A 17,634-nucleotide genomic window follows, 5' to 3' on the forward strand; every position below is an offset into this window, starting at 1 on the left:
TAGTTGTACACCTACAGACATCCCATCAGCAGACACTATGACTTCAGAATAAACAAATCAGCGCACACAAAGACAAATCTGACTGGTTTTAACAGGTAAGGTGATACCAGGTGTGAACCGCGCAATGGACAAAATGCTGTTTGTTCTGAGGAACTATAGTCACAAAACCCGATCCAAAGAAGTGTAAGGAAATAGTTCACCCTGCAGGTGTAACTCTGACCCACAGGGTGTGAGAAACGCAAATACCAAAAAAATAAAAATCACAGAGAACAAATTAACCAACACTCCAAACAAAGGGTCATTCTGGGTAAAAAGCATGGTATTTTAACAGCTAGACCACTATTACCTTAATACTGCAGCGAGTCAACAGCAGTCCTTTCCTGGTCACAGTGTGTATCAAGTGTGTACCTCTCTAACCATTCTCTTTTGGCTCGTGCAGCATGTGTGTGGCCAGTGAACACTCTGACAGGCATCTGCCTCACACACACACATACGCAGTCACTCGACTCTCCCTGGCATCCACCCCCATGTGCCTGCCTCCTAACTCGGTGAGATTAACACACCCCTTTGTCACCGTACAAAGGGCATTAATGCATTTCCTGGAGCAAACCAAAAGCATCCGTAGGGACTGAGGGATGGAGAGAGGCAGAGAAACAAAGATACGGAGAAAAGGATATATAGTGATATTTGTACATTTAAAGAGCTATCGATACACATCAGGCTCATTTGACAGGTCTGTTTGTTCTGTCAAGTGCTTGCTTGAACATTTCCTGTAATGGAACAGAATCGCAGATGTGCTGGAGATCCCAATTAACCCCTAAAAGTGTGAAATGACTGTCAAATATAAAAGCTGTACAGAGCTTTAACACTAAACTGAGAAAAGCCTCAATCGTCATTGACTGAGGATCCTGTGGAGAAAGACTGAGCATAGATTTCAGAACCAACAGAAACCTCAAAACGGTCCTGTATCAGAATAGACATCTGTCTCGGATAAACACATTTAGACTTTATTGTTCTCTGTACAGTCTTCAATAAAAGTCATATTATAAAAACAAAGATCTATAGCAACCAAAACATTCACCCTAATGTAGCTAGATGTGATTTCACAGCCCTCTGAGCTCACGAAACAACCTTCAATGTTGACATAATGACTCATATAATGTCATATAATGGTCATTTTAAAGGTTCAAAGCATCTGTTTACATGAAGTCAACATGGATTCTCGTTTGCAGTCAACATTGCTTCCCTAATATGGACTTATTTTTGAGCAACACACATATTAAAAGAGTAAAACTGTACAGGATTTAATTTTATCCATGAGGATGGCAATGATTGAATGGCTTTCAAGCTGCTAACTAAAATCTGAGAAACACAAATAATTTCAGACTTTTTAAATGTAGAATAAATTGTGCACAATATGCTGTGCACAGTATACATCAAAGAACATGTATTGAGAAAGTAAAAGGAGTCCATTTTCAATTCATTTTGATATTAAATTATTATCACTTTGCTGCAATCCTCAAATAAAGGTATTTCTTTTTGCTTTATTTCTCCTGCCAGTTTCAGAACAATACAATTTAATGCAAATGAGGACATTAAATTGATCATTAAAAACCTCTCATCATTAATAAATCAAGAGGATTACTTAGGCATGATGAAAAGCATTTTATAAAATGGTGATATAATATAACAATAATATAATTTAAAAAATAATTAATCGGAATAATTCTGCCCTTAAGTAATATAGTTCTTATAGGCTGACAGCAGTTGCCAAGCAATGTAGCTCATTAGACATCAACTGATATGCGGTCACAAGTGTGTGTGTATGTGTATGTGTGTGTGTGTGTGTGTGTGTGTGTGTGTGTGTGTGTGTGAGCGAGCGAGCGAGAGAGAGAGCACAGTTCATTCAATCAGACTGTACCATATAGTAAAAAGTGATCTTTAAACTGGATATTGAAATATTGTATGCAACATATACCAGTTTGTACATTCCCGTGCTTCCATGTATTGTATATTAGATATATCTCAGTAACCTAAAAGTAATACCCGTATCTAATAACGAAGGGCCCATTTTACCATACTGTGGCTTTTCGAGTATCATATGAGGGAGGACAAGTAGATACAGTCGAGAGTATATATGAACAGAGAGAAAAGCACTGATTACTTTCCCCAGCTCTCAGCTTTAATTTACCCTGTCTGAGTGTTAACATCCGTCAGACTGGGGTCCCTCACACACACACACACACACACACACACACACACACACACAAATGGCCGAAGAGACTGAGCACTGGAGAGCTGCACAAAAGGGCATGGAGAGGCCTTTTCACACAGCAGATTTAGCACACACCAGCTGGGCTCTCAGCACAGAGACGAGTCGCCACTGAACTCTCTGTCATTTCCACTTCGGCTCTGAGTTACACAGTTATCCACACTAGCAGACAATACACCAACATAATTCCCACCAGACTTCCAAATAGAAAGGAAACAAAAGACCTGCTTTTCTTTATAACTTTTTAAGTCCATAATCCACTTGATCTTGTGTAGGATCAAATATTAGATTTTATTAATATATATATATATATAAATTAAAAAAGAAAAGTTGTATTTTGTAATAAATACAAATAAAATTACAAATATATATAAGAACTGTGGCAACGTCTCCAAGATGTTTCAAGACTTAAAACCATTTTTAGTTGGTGTAAATACTAGTGTTCTAATAATTTTGGCCACCACTATATTTCAATGTATAGTAATACAGGCTTCCTTCTGTAAACAACATTACTCTAGGGTTTATAAAACACACAGTGAACAACAATGGCAGAACTCAACTCTTATCTCAGAACGGCCACATAACTCAGTCTCTCTTCCAAGCTCCCGATCACACAATGTCATTACCATGGAGACTCAACAAGGCAACAAGGCAACGAGGCCCGGCGATGGTGGGGCCACCCCGGTGACCCAGACCCACCAGACATTAAGCCGGCACTCCGGAGAGAAACTAATCTTGTGTAACATACAATGAACGAGCACGGAAACAACAAACCAAAGCAAAGAAGCAGACACAGAGGGAGAGTCGGCCAAAAGAAAGCTAATGAGAAACGTATTCTTCAAAAGAAAACACGACAAGCTGGTGGTGATAAAAAAAAAGAGAGCGGGGAAAACTGGGGAACTACGGGACCGTAATTTCACTCTGAGGGGAGCTATACATCTGACGGATGAGAGAGGAGAGGAGAGAAGAGAAAAAGGCTTCTGTGATGGCTATTTTTAGCTTCAGCATAGAAGGAACAGATTTCTCCTTAAGCTGATTGAGAAACTGAACTCCATAACACAAACCTTGAAGAACTCTATTTAAGAACACAGCATCCAGAAGGCAAAAAAGAGGATTTACATATATCAAAATGTTGCAAAAACAACGTCATTTTAATATTCAACAAGAAACATCCCAGAGATGCATTGCAGACGATCAAACACTTTTAAAATTTGCCTACATTTTCCTGATGAAAACACGCACACAAATGTGCTTCCAGAAATCCAATTCACCATATTCCCACCTGGTTTCAAATTGATGCAGCAATAACGGATCTAACACGTTCCTATCCATCATGAAATGCTCCATCAGAACTAACTCTAGCGTGTAAGCACACCAATTCTGAAAACCTTACTGAATTTGTAATGTTTCACCTCAGTGTCCCACAGTGACAGTACCAAGAAGAGATCTTCTATGAAGACAACTACTGACAATAAATAACAGGAATCCTTTCATTTCATACAGTGACTGTGAGAGTGAGTGTGGAGGTCCTGAATAATATTATTATCCAAACAGCAGAACCCCATTATTGCAGGATCACGCTGTTACCTGCCAGATAATTGAATAAAATGACAATATTCCAGAGAAAAAGAAGTTAAAACACCATGTGCTGAGCAGATCTACACATTCGATCATCTTAGAAGGTCACAGCATAGGCGCTATTAAAATAAACAACTCCGTATCCAGGAGGTTTACTTAAAATCTGAAAGAGTCAAATGTATCTGGCCTCTACCTGACAAAATGACAAAAGTGATTGTCCACAACAGAGCAGCATATTAGAGCCCCATTTGGCCTTATTTGTAAGCAGTCAGGCTTGAGCAGGCAGCAATGCAATTTCCATGTGCACGACTCAGACGCCTTTGGCAGCAACAGACGCTCAGAGTCAGAGCGCACATGCAAAATGAATCTGAGTCTTGATTTCCATTATACAAAGTGGTATTACTAAACCACGAGTGACCTGCATTCAAATTCACGTTTGTCATGTGGACAGTGTCGTAAATCAAGAGCAGTGCGGTGCATTGTGCAGCAGCCCTGACATGCCTTCACATCAGTTTCATGGACACAGATGCATGAACCAGATAAACAGATGCAATAGTCCCCCTACTGTTATGAATACTGAATAATGGTTAAGAAGAAGTTGTAACTTTTTAAATTGGACGTTTTAACTTGACATGCATCCTAAAAACATCAATTTGGCATAATAAATCTTTATAATTAAAGAAAGACATTATGAAAAATAAATAATTAACTAAATGCAAATGGTAATGACAGAAGTACTTTAACACTTACCCTGTTTAGGGACAAATATTCCATCAAACCACTGCTTCACTATATTCCAGCAAAAGAGGGAAACTAAAAAAGAAAGAAAGAAAGAAAGAAAGAAAGAAAGAAAGAAAGAAAGAAAGAAAGAAAGAACAAAAGCTAAATAAACAAACAGTCGAGTGTTGACTTTTGCTCTGATGGTCTAGAGCCCTTGAAGGTCGTATCGTATGCATAACAGATCTTGGCATGTGAAGTGGGAAGTGAAGTACTATTCAAACTGAGACCAAACCAAGTCAAAGACTCAATTTAGGAACTTGAGGGCTATAGGATGTAAACAAGCTGCCTGCTCGGTCATATATTTTACCTGACTAATGAATTAAAAACAATATGTAGCTGCCAGACTAAATTAGTAGACTAAATTGTAATAAATTATTCAGTGTTTATGCCACTGGTATTGAACTGCCATATTATCATCCAGAGTCACCTACTGTACATGGCCAGAGGTCTCATTCTACCTCTTTTTTTATCACTCTCTCTCCTTTTAACATATAATTTCATAATCTGAGCTGAGTGGAAAATACACCCCCCACGATGAATCAGCCCCCTGGCAAACCATAAAACTGGCTCTATATGAACAAACAAATACTTGAATGTTAACATGAAGCAGCATTCACAATCTATTAGTTGTAATCCAAGCAAAACAAAATACTTGGTGAGCTAAAAAAAAAAAAGCAAAAAAAAAAAAAAAAACAAGGACATACTGATTTCATCCACTGGAAATGTAATGGGATCATGAGAAGTGTAAATTCTGTTTTGCTGATATGGCTATTTAACCAATATTAAAATTACTGTATTAAATAAAATGGAAAATCTTTTTTAAAGACCGCATTAACGATGACTAAAGAGCTATTTGATTGATATTAATAATTTTTAACATGGTAAGGCTTTGACACAATCACGCATGTTACTTATATATATATATATATATATATATTTTTAGCTATTTTTAGCTTCAGCATAGAAGGAACAGATTTCTCCTTAAGCTGATTGAGAAACTGAACTCCATAACACAAACCTTGAAGAACTCTATTTAAGAACACAGCATCCAGAAGGCAAAAAAGAGGATTTACATATATCAAAATGTTGCAAAAACAACGTCATTTTAATATTCAACAAGAAACATCCCAGAGATGCATTGCAGACGATCAAACACTTTTAAAATTTGCCTACATTTTCCTGATGAAAACACGCACACAAATGTGCTTCCAGAAATCCAATTCACCATATTCCCACCTGGTTTCAAATTGATGCAGCAATAACGGATCTAACACGTTCCTATCCATCATGAAATGCTCCATCAGAACTAACTCTAGCGTGTAAGCACACCAATTCTGAAAACCTTACTGAATTTGTAATGTTTCACCTCAGTGTCCCACAGTGACAGTACCAAGAAGAGATCTTCTATGAAGACAACTACTGACAATAAATAACAGGAATCCTTTCATTTCATACAGTGACTGTGAGAGTGAGTGTGGAGGTCCTGAATAATATTATTATCCAAACAGCAGAACCCCATTATTGCAGGATCACGCTGTTACCTGCCAGATAATTGAATAAAATGACAATATTCCAGAGAAAAAGAAGTTAAAACACCATGTGCTGAGCAGATCTACACATTCGATCATCTTAGAAGGTCACAGCATAGGCGCTATTAAAATAAACAACTCCGTATCCAGGAGGTTTACTTAAAATCTGAAAGAGTCAAATGTATCTGGCCTCTACCTGACAAAATGACAAAAGTGATTGTCCACAACAGAGCAGCATATTAGAGCCCCATTTGGCCTTATTTGTAAGCAGTCAGGCTTGAGCAGGCAGCAATGCAATTTCCATGTGCACGACTCAGACGCCTTTGGCAGCAACAGACGCTCAGAGTCAGAGCGCACATGCAAAATGAATCTGAGTCTTGATTTCCATTATACAAAGTGGTATTACTAAACCACGAGTGACCTGCATTCAAATTCACGTTTGTCATGTGGACAGTGTCGTAAATCAAGAGCAGTGCGGTGCATTGTGCAGCAGCCCTGACATGCCTTCACATCAGTTTCATGGACACAGATGCATGAACCAGATAAACAGATGCAATAGTCCCCCTACTGTTATGAATACTGAATAATGGTTAAGAAGAAGTTGTAACTTTTTAAATTGGACGTTTTAACTTGACATGCATCCTAAAAACATCAATTTGGCATAATAAATCTTTATAATTAAAGAAAGACATTATGAAAAATAAATAATTAACTAAATGCAAATGGTAATGACAGAAGTACTTTAACACTTACCCTGTTTAGGGACAAATATTCCATCAAACCACTGCTTCACTATATTCCAGCAAAAGAGGGAAACTAAAAAAGAAAGAAAGAAAGAAAGAAAGAAAGAAAGAAAGAAAGAAAGAAAGAAAGAAAGAAAGAAAGAACAAAAGCTAAATAAACAAACAGTCGAGTGTTGACTTTTGCTCTGATGGTCTAGAGCCCTTGAAGGTCGTATCGTATGCATAACAGATCTTGGCATGTGAAGTGGGAAGTGAAGTACTATTCAAACTGAGACCAAACCAAGTCAAAGACTCAATTTAGGAACTTGAGGGCTATAGGATGTAAACAAGCTGCCTGCTCGGTCATATATTTTACCTGACTAATGAATTAAAAACAATATGTAGCTGCCAGACTAAATTAGTAGACTAAATTGTAATAAATTATTCAGTGTTTATGCCACTGGTATTGAACTGCCATATTATCATCCAGAGTCACCTACTGTACATGGCCAGAGGTCTCATTCTACCTCTTTTTTTATCACTCTCTCTCCTTTTAACATATAATTTCATAATCTGAGCTGAGTGGAAAATACACCCCCCACGATGAATCAGCCCCCTGGCAAACCATAAAACTGGCTCTATATGAACAAACAAATACTTGAATGTTAACATGAAGCAGCATTCACAATCTATTAGTTGTAATCCAAGCAAAACAAAATACTTGGTGAGCTAAAAAAAAAAAAGCAAAAAAAAAAAAAAAAACAAGGACATACTGATTTCATCCACTGGAAATGTAATGGGATCATGAGAAGTGTAAATTCTGTTTTGCTGATATGGCTATTTAACCAATATTAAAATTACTGTATTAAATAAAATGGAAAATCTTTTTTAAAGACCGCATTAACGATGACTAAAGAGCTATTTGATTGATATTAATAATTTTTAACATGGTAAGGCTTTGACACAATCACGCATGTTACTTATATATATATATATATATATATATATATATATATATATATATATATATATATATATATATATATATATATATAAATACAATGCATTAAGTTACCAAATAAAGACATTTTGGAAGGATTCGTAAACATTAGCATTCTTCACAAGATGCTCACAAACATATTTTAACCCTATTACCCATATTGTCATGACAAAAACAAGCCAAAGAGTTTTGTTACAGTCTGGAGTCAAGTGAAAAAGTTAGTCATACTGTACGTAGGAGGGCCCACATGCCTGAATGTTTTCAATATTTATACCTCATAAATCATATGTCAGGAGTGATACTGTTATTCAATATAACTGTACTGCATTGATCGCCCACACAGCGGTGAGTTCGGGCAATTCAAGTCTCTCTTTCTCTCAGCAAGTCTCCAGTCTTTCCCCTCTCTATTCAGTCGTCCATTCTGACTGAACACCCGCCAGACGCTGTCAATCTGGGTTCAGAGGGAGCTCATAATGTGCTCAACACAATGTGTGCACAGAACTGGCATTAGCCTATTTAGACTATTTAGACTTTACCTTAACGTTGCGTTAGGTTAAGTTGCGTTGCTTTGCTTTACTTTAAACTGGATGGAAATTTTTCTAAACTTTAATAATGTTATATCTTTTGTGTTTGTGATGTTTTTATTTCTATTGTTATCATTGTACTTATTTTTCCTTCTAACTCTATTTCATTTTCTGTGAATAGCGCTTTCCGAAGTAACTTTTGAAGTCGCTATATAAAATAAAATGTATTATTATTATTATATTATACTAAACTGTACATTGTGTTTCATCTTTAAAAGTAAAGATAAAGAGGCACATGACTCTAGTAGCATCATCTAAAAAATGTTGGGCTTTCCGTAAACTGATATCATTTTAAGAGTTAAAGAGGAAGAGAGAGACAGAGAGGGGGAAAATATCAATTTAAGGTGTCTGTATCAGTTTCAGAGGTAGTGAATGTGAATGAGGACAGACAGCTGAATATCGGTGAAAATGATTGAAGAGTAATTTAAGAAAGAAAAATATATTCCCATGTCATTTAAATCTGTATTATTACAGACAAATATGCATACTGGCTCACATGAGCTGACATAATTCAGAATCTATTAACATCTGATACTAAATCCTCAAAAAAAAAAAAAAAAAAAAAACAAGACTGTATATCTGACAATATCTGACATATGATGCCAGTAATTTACACTACTTAGTGATTGTTGGGGATTCGGTTTCCTGCAAAAAAGTGGGGCAAAACTGGTAGATACAAAAGAAAATATTTTTAAAGGCTTGTTTTTATAAGACACAAATCATCCTTCCACTCATTCAGATTTGAAACCTGGTACTGCACCACTGAAAAAGCCAGATTTAATCTAACCATTTCCAGAACTGCTAATATCAGTGCATTACATAACTGACAGGAAATAATCTACTTTTTATTTGATATAACTTATGTGAACGAATTTTCAAAGATAGCAAGGGACTCTGATATGAAGCTCAAAGCATCATTAAAGGTCCCCTAAAGTGGCTTGAAACACGCAGCATTATTCTATGTGGTGACGTAATTTCAAGTGAAACAGGAAGAGAGGGCGGGACATATCTAGCAGCCCCGCCCCCTTTTTAAAATAACCAATAGCATTTTGTTTATATCTGCTCGGGCCAGAAGCATTGAGCTCGGTAAAGCCGCATTTGACAGCCACAGTCTAATAGAATACCCCTTGGATTCAATATGAAACAGCTGAGGCTGTGTAGTTGTAAAAGTTTTTAATAAATGCCATCTCATGAATATGATCCACTCTGTGCGTTCACATCTCTGGACTGAAGGCTCTAGTCTGGAGCCAAAGTACAGATGGTTTGCGTGAAACAACGTGAAACCAGACCTCATTTGCACCAATCGAAAGATTATTTACACTGTCTGAATAGTTCCCTATCGCGCTACGAGTTATAGTGCAGGAGGCAGGCAATTCCGAATCTAGAGAGCATTTGATTGGTCAGAAGATTTGATGAGAAGATGAAGTATGATGTGACATCAAAAAAATCGTGACTCAGATTTTGTAACTGTTTCGTAGAACACTGCCTTATAGATAACCTTAAGACTAACATATTGATACTGATTACATATTGATATTGATAACACCCAAAAAAACTTTAAAGAGCCACACAGATGGGAAATCAAAAATTACCTGTATTACAGTGTATGATGTAGCTGTCCATCATTGTAAACAATATGCAAAGTAATTAAACCAAAAAGTACACGATTTATAAAGTTATTGGCTTCTAAAGTAAGGAGTCGACTCTGAATCGCTGAAACGAGTCGTTATAGATTTCAAATCTTTGGCCCATCTCTATGTATGTCACTAGGAACACTTTGCATAATAATCTCCGCCTACCGTCTTGGGAGAAACGAAGCTCTGACCTGACCTGCTTTATCACAGATATTCTGTGATAAAGTAATCCATATGAAAACAACGCGATGTCTGTTTTTCATGTCTCCCTTCATTATATCTAATGTGACCACGCCCCCACGCTGAACATGCTATTCAGATTCAAACTGAAGCGCGCGGCTTGAATACACCCACACAGAAGAAAAAGCAGCGAGACTGTTCAAGTTTTTTATTTTACTGTTTGCTTCGCGATGAGAGGAATAAGACATAATTCACCCCAAACAGATGCTAACGCATAGTTTACCGTGAAGTTGTGTGCGGAACAACCAATCAAAACTATGTCAGTTGACCAATCAGAACACAGTATGCTACCGAAAGGTGGGGTTTAAGGAAACTGAATCTTTTGAACAGCTTCACGCGAACCGTTTGGGGATCTCTGAGAATTGAGGTAATTTTAAAATGACAATGTTTTTTATTCTTGGATGGATTTAAACCTATTGTACAGGATGATAGGTACAGTGATAGGAAGCTTAGAATTTTCATCTTACTGGTTCTTTAATTTTGATTTCATGGGGACTTTAGAGTCTACATAAGTCTGTCTGGAGTGAGTCTCAGGCATATGGGGGAGTTTGAGGTCTTTAAAGCATGAAGTTGGATTACTTAAGCCTCCGTTGTGATTCACAGACATGCTACAGAGAGAATTCAGTTGCCAAGGCTTTTGGAGAACTTTTAAAGGCAAAAACATGCTTGTTACTCACATTAGATCAACATTCAACCCTCATCAAAGCATACAGGAGTGTTTGGAGTGTGTTTGGAACAAGGGAGGATACAGGGTTCACGAAAGAGACCAGGAGGACAAGAACAGAAACCTGTCCCGCAGGAGCGAAATTTCACAGGGCTCGTGGGCGCCATGACCTCCGAGTTATTTACACAGAGTCATAAAGTCAACACACATCTCTCTAAAGCAGCAAGCAGGCCACAGACCACAGCTCTCAAATACCCATAAATCAGCAGGGTTACAGCACAATGATTCTACACCAATTTAAATATTTCACATTTCTCCGTGGTTAGGTTGGTCGGACGTTAGACATTTTGCAACTAAACGCACGTTCTTGAGATGACACTGATATGTTGATGCAAAACACAAAGAAGCAGTGTCTGAAAAGGTTTGTTACTTCCTACTGAAGTCGATAATATGGCAACTACAACTTCAATATATTTACACTTTATAGATACATTTATATTAGTTACGTTATATATATATTCCAAAATTTTGAATAATTATGATTTGTTTAACTAATATTTTTCAAAGAAGTCAACTTCCTCACAGAGGGTGAATTTATTTGACAAACAATACAGTTAAAAGAATAATTTTATGAAATAGGATTAAAATGTTTAAATAATGCTTTTGTATTTTAGTATGTATTAAAATGTAATTTATTCCTGTGATACCAAAACAGATTTTTCAGCAGCCATCAATTCAGTTTTCTGTGTCGTATGATCTTTAAGAAATCATTATAATGTGCTGAAATAATTTTTTTAATACAAATAATAGTCTGAAATTATATTTATTAAAAGTTACAAAATAAATATATGAAAAATTACCTAATAAACATATACTGAAGATGATGATATGACAACCGGGGGATAGAAAAACATAAATTTAAAAATAATTGTTTCACTAGATCTATGCATATTCCCATTCCTAATGATTACTACCACAAAACCAAATAATTAATAATAAATACATTCAAATAATAATGCCTTGAACTATACAGAGCACTGAGACCCATGGGAAAATAAAAAGAGGTGATCATAAAAGATCATTTTCTTCTTTAGAATGAGTGTCAGTCAGTGCACATTGACTGAAATACATATATAAAATACACTTCATCATAAATGGACCCGAAAACCATCACAGGACTAAAATGACCTGCAATTCAATAATTTTTTCCAATAACCCTGTTATGTAAGGAGACACTCTCTTGGTGCAGAAGAGGACAGGGCACTAACCTCATCCAGAAAAAATGTGCAGCTTCTGCTTTCAATCACTAAATTAGCAGATGACAGGGCTTCCATCCATAGCCAGGCAAAGAGAATAATGCTTCATCCAATCACTGGACTGAAAGAGCAATGCATTGTGGGGCATAGAGCACATCAGTTCTCATGATATAAGTGGGGCAATTGTTACTCAACTTGTCGGGCCCACTGTTGTCCAGTTCATCTGCTCAATAAATTGAAAGCATAATTTCTAAGCCTTTTTACCCCATAATGCACTTGGGCTGAACTCACTGTGTCCTCCATATCGGTTTCCATAATGGTTAAACATAAAAGATAACATTCCTTTCCCATAAACAGTCCTACACTTGAACTCTATACCTCAAAAGCAGCACAATTCCTCCTCTGCAAGGGCTTTTATTTCTGATTAGTGTTGAAAGAGGACAAACAAGCTAAAACAAAGTTTGTGAGAAGAAACAACCGTTGAAACTGAACAAAAGATGTATAATCTTAACCTTATTAAAGAAATAAAACACAGTATTGCCTACATATACATAAATACAGGCCAAATCTGAACATTTGTGCAATATATTTTGCAGTCCTGCATTTTTCTCAGCTTGTACATCATAAATCAAGCCAGACAGATGGAGCTGAAAAGCTTATATTTTAATCAGCACAACATACAGTACTCTATACAGGAGGCAAACGCATGCCACTTATTTCTTGAAGTTTTCATCACCCAAATTGCCGTGCTTTATAATGTAATTCAATTAGAAGCATGCAGTTTGTGCATAGAATAAAATGGCACACATTTATCATACAGCACATGAAATAAATCTCTTCTACTAAGAGAAACGAGTCACTATATAAGCAGTCCTTCTTGTAACATTGCTGATCACAGCTTTTTTAGCCAAACCAACAACTCTGAAGGAGCAAAATAAATTACGGCCCATCATAATCCAAAAATTATGCCTTCTATTGAACATATTTAATACATTTTATTCATGCTTTGATATGGTCATCAATTGGCGAATTTATACAGCCAAATCCAGTAATTTCAATACAATATATAAAATATAAATATTATTTAAGTCTTTAAAAAAAAGTTTTTCAGTGTTATTTAAAAATGCACATTTAAATCAGTGTTTATTGTCCTTTATTTGTAAAGCAATCTTTGACTGAAAATAGTTTCCAAATTTCACTCATCTGACCACACCTTATAACAACACAATCCACCAGCTGATTGGTTGAGAGAGAGAGGCACAATCACATGATGCTGTGAGCATCTATGGTCCATCTTCAGACATGTTTGACCTTAATTCTCCACTAATCGTTTATCAAGCACCACGAGAGAAAATAGCTCAGAGTCAGCTTATTCTTTTTGATGAATAACAAGCATGTTAAGACAACAGAGCAACAGAGACATGCATTACAATCCGAAATCCCAATGATATGCTATATCATCGTGTAGGATTGATAAGAAAGGAAACAGAACACTTGTTGCATTTACCCTGGCAATTCCTGACAAAAACTATTGTTACACCGAGTTCATGCCCCTTAAATGAAGCTTAGAATTTATGATGCATTAAAATAAGGACACAAGGCACATGTGGCATATTTGCAGTGCAATTACAGGCATGCAAATGTCTAGCCTGCCATAGCGATGGCAGCTGGTGCAGTGTGTCTATGTAAATATCCAGGATCTGAATGTACTGTGAGACACAAACAAACACTCCAAATCCACAGCAAAGGCGATTTATTTATTTATTTCCTTGTGATCCTCTCTGTGCATTATTGTCCAGTCAATCCATACCAGATGGTGAAAAGTGCATGGCTAGAAGGCAAAGGTTCGTGATGAAGCACAGCTGGCTTGGTGGCACGTACCTGGTGCCTGTTGTGCTTCATCAGCGTTGCTATAAATTCCCATCCAAGAAGCCCCAAAAAAGCATTTGATGTGGTTCCACCTGGACTCTGTTCAGAATACAATTTCATGGAGCATAATTTTGATATAACCAGGTTTGAAATGCAACAACCAAACAAAGAAAAGGCATATATTAAGGTACTCAATAAATAAAGAGAATAAAAAATGCATTTCTTATTCAAAACTAAGTCCACAATATTCAGATTTTGAATCTACAGCCAAAGCAGATGCATTTGATGGAGCAGTGACAAAGTTATTATATTAAAAGTATATTTTTTGCTATGTACCAAAACAATTTCAGAGATAGTAAAAAATTCTAATAAAATTAAATGTAAAATAAAAAATTAATACATGTAAAATAAATATATAATTATATTAAATAAAATTAAAATATAATCAATTATTAATTATTAAATAAATTAAAATATACAAAGAACCTGTTCAATGCTTCTCAATTGGTTTTTCTGACTCTCAACTGCATTACATTAGCATCACACAGACTAATTTCTGTCATTACTGACATGTGCAAATGCTAATTAAAAATTGCTATGAACAGCTTAATGGAAAACTATTCTCATCTCACTAAGGGACTTGTGGCTTTGCAGCACACAAAGTAACAGCTGTTAGGCACACGTGCATAATAATTTCCTATTGCCTGGGACATGAAAGCAAATGTCCCATATTTTCCCATTCATTAATCATCATTTAGTTGTGTTGATGTTAGACCGCATGCAGGTCACCTATAAAGCCAGAGTATTTAAAATCCACGAAGAATTACAGTGAATTAGTGCACAGCACAAAACCATCCATACACTCAATTCTCCCACTAAGCTGCACTTTGTAAACGTGCATATGAGTGTCGACCTTCAGTAACAGCAAAAGCAAAGAGTACACACACACACACACACACACACACACAAAAACGCATATACGTTTGACATACAACAGCCCGTAACCTCATAAACAAACCACATCCTGGTATTTTTGGCATAATGCTGCATGAATCGTACAGTAAATTACGCCTGAATTCCATTAAAACACCGACAAATCCAGTCAAACAAAGGAAACAAAGTTCATTTCTGTTTGTGGGTTTATAATATTTCTGTCTTTCATGCCTGTTATTTTACACATAATAAATGAATAAATCTCTCTATTATTTTCAGTCTTTTAAAATGTATTTAATTTTCTCAAAATCGTAATTGACTGCATGTGTCAAGCTCAACATTTTGATTTAACCCTGTTCCCCTTGATATTATAATATGTGTGTGTGTGTGTGTGTGTGTGTGTGTGTGTGAAATATATATGAGAAATATGTCATAAATGTCCTGACAAGCTGATCATCCACCAAATGGGTCCTACTATATAACAATTTATCATACATTTGTCATCCTGTTACTGCCATAGTTAGTCTATGTATTATTATCTTATATGTTCATTTAATGTAAAACTGCAAAAAGGAAACACACACACTCACACACACACAAAACAGAGTAGCCTATAAACTGCATTTAAGTTAGACAGGTCCCAAATTGTAACAGTGTTGCAAAAGTTATGAACACCTTAGAACGAAAATATAGGCTAATAGTTTTAATAATGTTCAGTTGGTGGCTGACGATTTTCCTTTTACAATTTGTTAAAATAAAAATAAGTGTAAAATAACAAATATGTACCTTTTTAAGAGTTTAAGCCCCATTTGCAACCTATTAATGGAAAGTGCCATTACTTAAAAATATATATTTTTCAAAAAGAAACAAAGACCGTGTTGGATGCAGCAGGCTAATGAAAGCCGTTGTCTTTTGTGGGGAATCCTATGACTGTAAACGGCGGGTTTTGTCTTCATACCATGACAGCAGGTCCATCTAGTTCTCAAATGAAAATCAATAAATGCCCAAATCAAATATTTACATTTGGGAAACGCGCCATAATGAGCAAATACCGCGGATGATTGCTGAGAATGACGGAAACACCTGCTGGTGATTTCAATTAAACATAGACTTTCATGACGGGCCGTTTATCGTCACGACGCACAATGAAAGCTGAATTTTAAACGGCGTTCGGATTAAACGGATGTTTTGTGTGATATTTCAAAGAAACGCATCCTTTGTGATCCCTGCCATATCGCCGTGAAAATCCGCATCATCATTGGTTGCCATGGGAGAAGAACGACTGGATGCTCCCCATCGACTCAAATACTGCGCATTCTCCTCAGCAAAAGAGAGAGATGAACGCTGCGTTCAAGATAATAAACGCGAAACTCACCGATTCCAGTGATGAATCCTCGACCTGACCGGTTTCATGGGACTGGTGTGCGTTAGTGTGTTGTTTGTCGGCGCGCACCGCAGCTTCTCTTCTCTTCTCTTTCTCCTGCTGCTGTCAAACGCGTCGCGCAGCGCCGTCGCGCGCACGCTCAGTGCAGGCGCAGCTGCAGCGACGCGACACTAATCTAGAGCCTCAGCCACACACAAACACACAACAATCACTTCTGGACTCTTCTTATACAGACACAAACAACACTAATGGACTCTTGTCATTCAAATAACACGTTTTTTATACTTCTGACGTAAAAGGAATTATGGTTCAAAACTTGCTTTTGTTCAATTTGACTTGTTTTTGAAAGAAAAAGGGTATGTAAATGATGGAGTCCTCAAACTTCAGGGGATAGTTTATCCCAAAATGAAAAATTTTCCAAACCTGAAGGCTTTAAGTTTCTTCTATTCAAGACAAAAGATGTTTTGAGGAATGATAGAGACCAAACTGGTGGGGTGGGGGGTGCCCCCTTGTCAACAAGCTCGTCCCCCCTTTGCCTAAATAGGGGAAAAGTTATGAAAGAAAGCCAATTCCAGCTTAAATCTACAATTTCCATTCTACACAATTATCTAAATTGCTTTACCAAAGCCATATTTAGGCATGTGCATGTTTGTGAAGATGGGTAGCGTTACTTTGTGATTTTGTTCCCCTCAGTGTAGGACATCTGATTTATGATGGTGGTTTGGCAGTGCAAGTGAAAAAGAGCATGTCAGTCTTCCCACTGTTCAGCGTCATGTCTGATACCCAGTCACGTCTTCTCAGATTGTGAATAGAGTCCTGAATGTCACGGGACATCTGTACTATGAGGGGGGGGGGGGGGGGGGGGGTACATAAATAAAAAAGAGTTGCATATAGGGAAATTTACAATAAAGGACATGGAAACTAAGTCTAACCAGTTTAAGAACATTTTTAAACAAGAAAGTCTGCACTGATAGGCTACTTGAAGTGTACTCTCACTACAAGTGTAGCTCACGTCTCTCTGAGCTAATGCAGACTGGCTTTGTTTATACATCCCACTTCCTAAATTGGTTTGCAGGCAGCTTTGAAGACATATATCATCCAGAAATAATCCATACAGTATGTGCCAGAGCCAACCGGTAGGCTGGTGGTTTGTTTATATGTTCTTTTTCCAGCGGGGGAATTTTTCTGG

The 17,634-nt window shown here is 36.8% G+C and overlaps 1 protein-coding gene across 17 annotated transcripts in view; it reads right to left on the reverse strand.

Annotated features, from left to right (window-relative positions):
* The window catches only part of LOC127956606 (neuronal cell adhesion molecule), a 57,631-nt gene extending 41,044 nt beyond the window's left edge, over nucleotides 1–16,587 (reverse strand). For 5 of the 17 annotated variants that reach the window (XM_052554645.1, XM_052554643.1, XM_052554646.1 and 2 more), the window contains exon 1: nucleotides 16,437–16,577. The gene's annotated coding sequence lies outside the window, so the exon portion shown is untranslated. Of the gene's footprint in view, nucleotides 1–346; nucleotides 479–4,600; nucleotides 4,664–6,912; nucleotides 6,976–16,436 lie in introns of those variants that run through there. The other 12 variants (XM_052554651.1, XM_052554647.1, XM_052554654.1 and 9 more) reach the window with 7 other exon arrangements.
* Nucleotides 16,588–17,634: the final 1,047 nt, after the last annotated feature.

This window comes from Carassius gibelio, chromosome B4 (genome assembly GCF_023724105.1).
Source record: "Carassius gibelio isolate Cgi1373 ecotype wild population from Czech Republic chromosome B4, carGib1.2-hapl.c, whole genome shotgun sequence".
NCBI classification, from domain to species: Eukaryota; Metazoa; Chordata; class Actinopteri; order Cypriniformes; family Cyprinidae; genus Carassius; species Carassius gibelio.